Here is an 8,915-nt window from a genome sequence, read left to right on the forward strand (position 1 = left end):
GGGGACAGCTCTCGAGTCTCGGGCTGGGAGTTCAAAGGCACCACTCCCACATTCCTTAATTAAGAGAGCAGCTGGCAGCTGGGCCCTTCTGGGAAGCCTGACCCAGGGAGACGCTGGGGCTGCGGCCCCCTCTGCACCTTGCCCTCAGCCTACCTCCGCTGCGGGCGGGGGCGGGGAGCAGGTGTCCCCAGTGACCACGCGGGCCGCCTGAGCTCTGTTCGGGGCCAGTGGAATCTGGGGGAGGGTGTGCGTGTCAGGGAGGCACCTGCCCTGCCCACTCACCCTTGTCGTTAATTCTCGGACTGGCCTGGACACAGAATGGGGCCACCCAGAACAGGGGAGAGGTGAAGGAGGGACAAAAAGGGGAGCAGGCAGGCAGGGAGGCAGGAAGGAGGGGCATTCAGTGGGCTTTTTGGGAGCCAGGGTGGGGGAAGGGGGCAGAGATGTTACCTTCTGAGGGGTGGGGGGGTGGGGGCTGAGAGGCCAGGTAGAGCCCCGCCTAAGCCGACACGGTGCCACCGGGCGCCGGCTGGCCCCCAAGGCTGCCCAGAGTGGGGCAGCCCATGCCCGCCACTCCCTCCGCAGCCAGCTTGGGCAGCAGGGGCAGTGCCTGCACGTGTGGAAATGGTGCACCTGACCGCCCACCAGAGGACACTGTCAGCCTGCGCGCGCGGCCTGAGCTGCCTCTTTAATATTTGTGCGGATGGTGCCTGTCTTGTCCCACCTTGGTCCTGGCCTTGCCGGGGACAGGGGCAGGGAGCGGAGTCTTTGCTCTTTGGTGCCTGGGAGCAAGGTGCAGGCAGCTTGAGATGGAAGGTGGGAGAGAAGGGGGCCAGCCCATAGGAACTGGGTGGGGCGGTCCGAGGCTTGGTAGGATTTGCTTCTGAGGCAAAAACATACTTCCCCAGGGAGCTGAAGGCAGGCTGCATACAAAAGCGACAATGCCAGGACTGTGCTTCGTGGGGGAGCGAGGGAGGGGCTGGACTCTCATTTGCTCATTCAGTCATTCAGCAAACATCTGCGGGATCCCCACCCTGGGCACCTTGCGCCGGTGAGCACTCAGCACGGTAAGCCCGTGAGCGTAGGACTGGACGAAGGTTCTCCGACCCAGTCACCGCCCATCTGCACCCCGCTGGCAGAAAGAATCCCCAAACAAGTACAACGCAGGCCGATCTTTCAAAGAGCCTGAGTGTCAATATAAAGATGAAGGATACAGGGCTGTTTCTTTTTTTTATTATTATTTTTTATTTTTAAATGTTTATTTATTTTTGAGAGAAAGAGACAAGTGCAATTGGGGAAGGGGGAGAGAGAGAGAAAGAGACAGAGAGATAATCCAAAGCGGGCTCCGAGCCGTCAGCACAGAGCCCCATGCGGGGCTCGAACTCAGGAACTCAAAGATTGTGGCCGGAGCTAAAAAGTCTGATGCTTAACCGACTGGGCCACCCAGGCGCCCCCTGCAGGGCTGCTTAGCGGAGGCTTGCTTAGGACAAATTGTCCAAGACCTTACTTTCTAGCCAAATCTAAAATAAACCCAGAATTGAAAGAAATCCCAGCATCTGCAACCTGCCCGGTTCAGGGAAGGGCCACGTTTCATCTTAGTCGTTGGCATCTAAACGTTTAGCCGCACACAAAGCAACGCCCGGTGCCTGATGGCACCGCGCGGTGAAGCTGTCCGGCGGGTGGTCGGACCCAAGGGGGCCAGCAGAGGGCAGCCGCGAGGCCCCGTCCGCTCTCAGTCTCCCCGAAGGGGCGGTGGCTGCCTCCGTCCTCAGCCCGGCTGGGCTTGGAGTCCTTTCCCTCCCGCTTACCCAGCGGGTGATCTCTGTCGCCTGCCCAGCAGGTGCTGCGGCCCCTCGGAGCCCCTGTCCCTGGAGCAGGCAGACAACTCGCCGCGGCTGGGGGGGCGGTGTTTGCATTTAGCTCCGACTCAGAGAGGAGAATGACGTTTTGCAGCGCAGGGCCTTGCGGGCAGCGGTGCTTGGGGATGCCATGTGCCGCCTTCTTGGTGTCTGCAGGGTCTGTCCCCAGAGACCCGTGACAGTCCTCTTCTCCTCGCCACCACTACTTTCCAGGGCCAGCAGCAGGTTCCTGCTTCCAGGGCTGGCAGCGAGCCCTGGGGCCGCCTGCTCCAGCCAGAGTCTGGGGTCCCGCCTGGGGTCCCCTCTGTGGCCTTTTTTTCCCCCTCTAAAGTTTATTTATTTATTTTGAGAGAGGGAGAGAGTCCCAAGCAGGCTCTGCACTGTCATCGCAAAGCCCCATGCAGGCTCGAACTCACCAACCGTGAGATCACGATCTGAATGGAAACCAAGAGTTGGACACTTAACTGACCGAGCCACCCGGGTGCCGCTGCTTTCTCTATGTTCTTTTGGGGGATTTTCTTTGTCTTCAATTTTCTGAGTAATTGTTCATTTTTAAAAATGCCGGCTCATTCTTTTCTAAACTAAGGGGAAAGGATATTTTTGGCTCTGTCAATAGAAGTGGGGGTGGGGAGGAATTCTGGGGGAGGAGCATAGTGGGGGGGGGGGCGCGGAGACCGGGCCAGGCGCGTATGTAGACCGAGTCTGTGTGTGTGTGTAGGGTGGGACTTTTCACCTATCTGGGTCAAAGGAACTGTTTTTCTTTATTTTCCCATCCATCGCGGACCCATACTTTGGTAGGATACAATAAAAGCAATGTACTAAAAACTAAAACAAAAAGAAACATACAAAATCTAAGCCCTATTTTTTAGGACTATATTAAACAAACAAAATTGCTCCGTCAGATTGCTATAAAAGGGTCTAAGTTCTTGCTTTTCATTGTTCCCCGCAGCCCATCCTGGACCGGTAAAGACCATCCTCAGCTGGGCCCCGTGTCGCTGGTGTAGGACAGAGGGCAGGAGGCGTGAATTCTCAGGGAGGAGGCGGTCCGTGGGGATGATCGGCAGGGCCGGCTCCTTCCGGGTCCCCAGCATCAGTGTCTCCTTCATGAGCTGTCCTGTCTTTGACTGGACTCTTTACGAGGGGCCCGGCCCGTTTATAGAGGGCGTGGCAAGGCTTGGCTTCTACAGTTGTTTCCTGATTGACCAGATAGGACCCTGTGCTTCCAATGACCTGGCATGTGCTTCTCGACCTGGCATGTGATTCTCGGCCTGGCAGACAAGAAGCGAGGGGGAGGGGCCCCGGTGTATCCTGGATGTGGATTGGACCAACCTCGAGAGAGAGAGAGAGAGAGAGAGAGAGAGAGAGAGAGAGAGAGAGAGAGATGGGGAAGAGGAGGCAGAGGCTGGGGAAGAGGAAGGTCAGGTGGGGGGAGGGAAGGAAGAGAAGGCATAGGGAAGTGAGAAACGCCAGCACATGCGTTGGCCTAGTAGCTCTCTGGGCCCCCTTGTGTCATCCAGTGACGCTCCAGAAGGCGAGTGGACAGAAGTATTCCCACGAAGTTTGGAGGCAGACCAGGCTTTTTAGACTTTACTGTGCAATACGAACCGCCTAGAAATCTTATTTTATTTTATTTTATTTATTTTTTTTTTTAACATTTTTTATTTATTTTTGGGACAGAGAGAGACAGAGCATGAACGGGGGAGGGGCAGAGAGAGAGGGAGACACAGAATCGGAAACAGGCTTCAGGCTCCGAGCCATCAGCCCAGAGCCTGACGCGGGGCTCGAACTCACGGACCGCGAGATCGTGACCTGGCTGAAGTCGGACGCTTAACCGACTGCGCCACCCAGGCGCCCCTAGAAATCTTATTTTAAATGCGGGGTGAGATTCAGCAGATGTGGGGTTGCCTCTGAGTGGCTACGTTTCTATTAAGCTCAAGGATGAACCCTGACCGTGTCCAGCTCTGGGTGTCCGGGCCGGAGTCCCCTGAAAACGTGGACCTCTTCCCAGGAGAGGCGGGCGGGGTCTGCGGGACCCCACTCTGTGACCCGGGAGCAGGGACCCAGAGGGAACCGGGGCTCGGAGGAGAAGCAGGGATAATTGATCTTCCTAGTTACTAGTGCGACACTCTCAGTGTCACGGAGTGTGGGCTCCACAACCCCAGACCAAACTGAACCAGCAGGCACTACAAGCGATTGGTATTGGTGAATAATATTGATGCTTTTCTACGAACAAATACGTTCTATCAGCACGCATCTTTGTAAACACAAGGGGTGACGGTTTTCTGCGGTGCTCCCCACGGGGGGATTCGGGGCAGGCCTCATTCCATAAACGTGGGTAACCTGGGAGCCTCGAAGGGGTGTAGACAGAAACGGGTTGCATGCGAAGGCAGTGTTCTCCGGGCCTGGGGGGGCTCTGGCTCAGGGGTTAAGAGTTGTGTGATATTGTGGGCTCCAGGCCCTTTCCCCCCGACCCTTGATGCCCCCGAGCCTCTGAGAGGCCCTCAGCTCTCTGGTCACTTAGGGGCCTCAGCAGAAGCTTGGAAGTTGGAAATGCTTTATGGGAGCTGCCCAGGGCCAGCCCTCAGGGTGTGCAGATTAATTCTCTCCGGCAGGGTGAGGCCAAGCACATCCATGGGGACCGAGGGCTGTGGGAGAAAACACTTACAGATGTGTAGACAGAAGGGATTGCAATGCTTCCATTCGTGTGAAAGAAAACATCTGTGGCTCCCATGTCCAGTCCCCTCGTCACGCGTGAGTGCAGATGTCCCTGCCCACACGCTGCCTGTTCTGCTCAGCGTGGGGCTCCGAGATCATTTAGGCGCTCCTCGAGTCTCCCGGGGACCCTGGCCAGGACACGGGGATCCCTCACTGCCGGACTCAGGGACTGGGGACCTACAGAAGGGGCTGGGGTTCCCGCTGGCCTCCTGGGGAGCACCGGAGGGTGGCGTTGGGGGGAAGGCCGTCAGTAGTGGAGAACCTCCTCGAAGTGGCCAGGGAGGGCTTTGTGGGTCCTGCTTCTCGGATTCCGTTTCGCGGCTGGAAGCTCACCAAGCTGTGATTGTCTCACCTCCGTGTAGATGACAGAACTGTCCTGTGGGAGAGGCGGGTCGGGATCAGGAGGCAGATGTAACACAGAGGGTGGGGGGAGGGCAGGGGGCCCAGCTCACCTGAGTCCCCGAGGCTGAGGCAGCAGGCCCGGCTGTGGGGGAGAGAGAAACACTCAGGTTAGGGTGCCTGGCACATCCGCACCTGCAGCCCGCCTCCTCCACGCACGGACCAGCCCAGGGAGCGCTGCTCCCCCTTTTGCCTCTGGGGACCCCTCGTTCTTCATCCAAACACAGGAGGTCTGGGTCTTTCCACCTCAACCACAGCCCAGCCATGTGACTGCGGGCCATCCACTCAGCCCTGGGACCTCAGCTTCCCCGGCCAGGGAGAAGGGAGGGGGTGGTCACAGGGATTATAAGGAGAAGAAAGAGAGATGAGCCTATCAAAGGTGCCTTTAAAACAGCTACTTCATTAGACAGCTACCATGCACCAGGCAATCCTTCCGGTGTGAGCATTATATTTATTATATTAATCTCACACCAATCCTGCAAAGTAGCGATGATTGATTCCTTCTCCAATTGAGATGAGCAAACGGAGGCTCAGAGTGGCTGATACTCCCTGCGGTCATGTCTGTAAGAAGGGGAACTGTAGACAAATATCAAATCTTTGCATACGTGAAGCATTCTTCCAATGATAGAAGATCCAGCATCCCCTTCCTGTGAATCTTGGAATACAATGGCCTTTCCTGACTCTGGGTTTCGGAACCCCTCGCCCTCCCATCAGGGAAAGCTTATCGTGAGCTGGGAGGAGGCCACCCGGCCCTGAATCATGCCTTCGCCTCGTTGCCCTGCTGCGATGAAAACGGCCACATTTCCTTATTGCAGCCAGTGAAAACCATATTTGGAGGTTGGCTTCTTTTTTTGTCTCTCTCGTGTTCAAGTCCCCGTTGTGACTCTCCTCTGAAATGACCCGTGTCCACGTGCGTGTGCCTTCCCGTCTACCCGGCCATGCTAGGGTCCTGGGGAAACTGCCCCTGAGTCCAAGAGACTCCTTGTCTGTCCACTTCCCCTGGTGCCCTTCATGGGAAGGAGCAGGAACCCCAGGCTGATTCAAACCCATTGTACAGCCCAGGAATAGAAATAGCAGCAAAACAAGAACCAGAAGCTTCCTGGTTTTGAATACCTGTGGCACAGCAGATAACCTGTAAAGTGTCGAGAACCCCGGTTCCATTCCTAGTAATTTAAAATAGTCTTGCAAAATTAAGCGTTATCTCCATTTTTTTTATACATTAGAGAGCTTAAGAGAGAGAGCTTAAGTAACTTGCCCTGTAGCAGCACAGTGAATACACAGAGCCCAGTTTCGAACTCAGACCCGACTGACGCAGAAACCCATACTCTCCCCATGACGCCATGTTGCTTTCCACCCCCGTTGGAGGGATGACTTAGCCTTTCCCTGTCCCTGCCATCTGATTCTGGTGTCGGTGGCCGGAGCTCAGGGTCTCGGCTCCTCTAAGAGCTGGGACTGTCCTGCTGAGACTTTTACTCTGGGGCAAAGGCACACTGTGTTATTCTCTCTCTCTCTTTTCTTTGTTCCTCCATGGTGCTGAGAAAAAGGCGGAAACACTCCCTAGTTAGGGTGGCAACGGTGATGGAGATGATGTGGAAGACAGTCATTATGGTGGACGTAGCGTTTTTGGGGGGATGGTGGTGATGGTGGGGGTGGTGATGGGGGAGGAGGTGATGATGATAATCGTGGTCATGGCACAGAGGTAATGTTGGTAATGATACTTCACTCCAGGCCCCAAACTTCCCCTTTACATTGGCAAAAATGTCCAGTTTCATCCGAGAGTACTCACCTTTACTCTTCTGTGAGGTTGTGCACACTACAGAGTAATGATCATCTTCATTCTCATTCTGCCAACGAACTGAAAGAAGGAATGGGGCTCGAATAGGACCCACCTGCTCTCCCACCTCAAGACCCCCGTGTCCTGAAGACCCCTATGGAGGGAAGCCAGTCGGGGGCTCTGTCATGGCGGTAGCTGGGAGTGGGTGGCAGCCATTAATGTGGGATACCCATCTTGGCAGAAGGTGCCCGCCCCCACAGCAGGTTCCAGTAGCTTTACCAGCCCCAACTAGAGGTTTAAACTCTTTTTCTGTAAAAAAGAGTCAACCCTTGAGGCTTTGCAGGCCATACGGCCTCTGTTGCCTCAACTCAGCTCTGTAGTGTGAAAGGAGCCATCACACAAAACACATGCAATGTTCTTCACAAATGCAAAATTGTGTGGTGAACTAGATTTGGCCCACGGGCCAGAGTTTGCCGACCATTGGTCTAACCTCTCCACGCCCTCTCTTCGGAGGCCGGGCTTCCCTCCTACCTCCCTGTGCCTCCACCGGCTTCGCGGCACTGTCCCCTCTAGCTCTCCCCAGAAACCATCCGCTTCCTTCCCCGATGACTGATTCCTGAGACTTGGGGGCTCCCAGGGGGCTCATTCTTGCTCCCCTTCAGAGGCCCTCCTCTGCCTTCCGGGACAGACCATGCGTGGTCCTGCTGGAGGGACTCACCTTCGCCATACAGTAGGTCCTGCTCTCCACCGGGGGCTGGGGGTGGATTCTGAGATGGAAGGGACTCTGGGAGATACAAAAGCACAATTTGTTGAGTTCCCTGAGAAAGCGTGCTGGAAAGTAGGGGGTAGAGAGTCTGAGAGAAAGAAAGTCGGTGGAGGCTGCTGGAGGTCTGAGTCTGGTTTGTTTACGAGGGCTAATTCACAGGTCTGGACACGGTTAATTTTTATGGGATGTTTCCTTTGAAAAATACCCTAGAGGGTAGCATGGCCCCATGGGAATCACAGACCGGGAGGAAGTAGGGTCGCCAAGGATGGGTCACGTCCCCTGCATGGAGAGGGCCCAGATTCACCAGTCAGGCTGCTTTACAGAAGAAGGAGAAGCTGATAACTGTGACCACCCACTTGTGCGAGACACTGGGCCAGGGGGTTCAAACACGATGTCTACTTCACGGTACAGTGGCTAACCCCGTGCCCAGCACGTAGCTGGACGGCAAAAGAGCCTCCCTTCCTAACCCTTCGGGGTCTGAGAGTCTTTTTACAACTGTCTTGCAAAGGTCGATGCTATGATATCATAGTATCGTATGTAGTATTATGGAGGAGGTGACTGAGGCTGGGAGAGGCGACTTCTCCAAGGTCATACAAGGTGAGGGGTAGGGACAGAATCTCAATCTAGGTTTATATGCTTTTTCTCCACTGGCGTGCTGCCTCTGTGAAAGCGGGTGCTTCCAGAACCTTAAAGATTAGCTCCTGGGATAGGAATTGGGCCACATGTGGATTTTAGAGCACCTGCTCACACCTGGTGCCCAGGAAATGTCCATTAGCTCTGACAGCAAGAAGGCACCGGAATCGCGGGCAGGACTGCCGGAAACAGAGCCTCCCGTAGAACCAAGAGTGCATTTACGGAGACTCCGAGGAGCTCTTGGTTGTTAAGCATCCCCTAACGCTCCCTCGTCAGGGGCTGTGTTTCTGAGTCTCCATTCACTGAAGAACTCCAGGAATTCATTGGGCCTCTGTTTTACGGGAGGTGTGACAACAGGCGGTAAAACGAATGCTCTTAAACAAACAAACCAGGGCTTGCACATCGAGGCAAGGGCTGCTTTGAAGTGGGCCCCTTGCACAATTGCATATGGTGCCAGGGACACCATCATCGGCCAACATGTTTTGAAAATTGCCTTGCGAGATGCAGCCCGTTGGGCATCTTTGGTGGCGGCATGGTTTTTGCTTGTCGAAGAAGTGGCTAGGTTATCTGGAGATGGTTAAGAATCTTCCAGAACGGGGTGTGGGGGATGAAGCTGTTGATCTACAGCTTTTCTTGGGGAGCTTTGGAACTGGGCCCGGAGGTGGTCTTCTGTGTGATACTCTAAACCCTTTGTGTCGCCGAGCTTCTGAGATAGGAGGACCGCCACCCGAAGCCCTATTTTCTCTGGCGACAGGTTCCTTAATACAAT

This window comes from Panthera leo, chromosome F3 (assembly GCF_018350215.1).
Source record: "Panthera leo isolate Ple1 chromosome F3, P.leo_Ple1_pat1.1, whole genome shotgun sequence".
NCBI lineage: Eukaryota > Metazoa > Chordata > Mammalia > Carnivora > Felidae > Panthera > Panthera leo.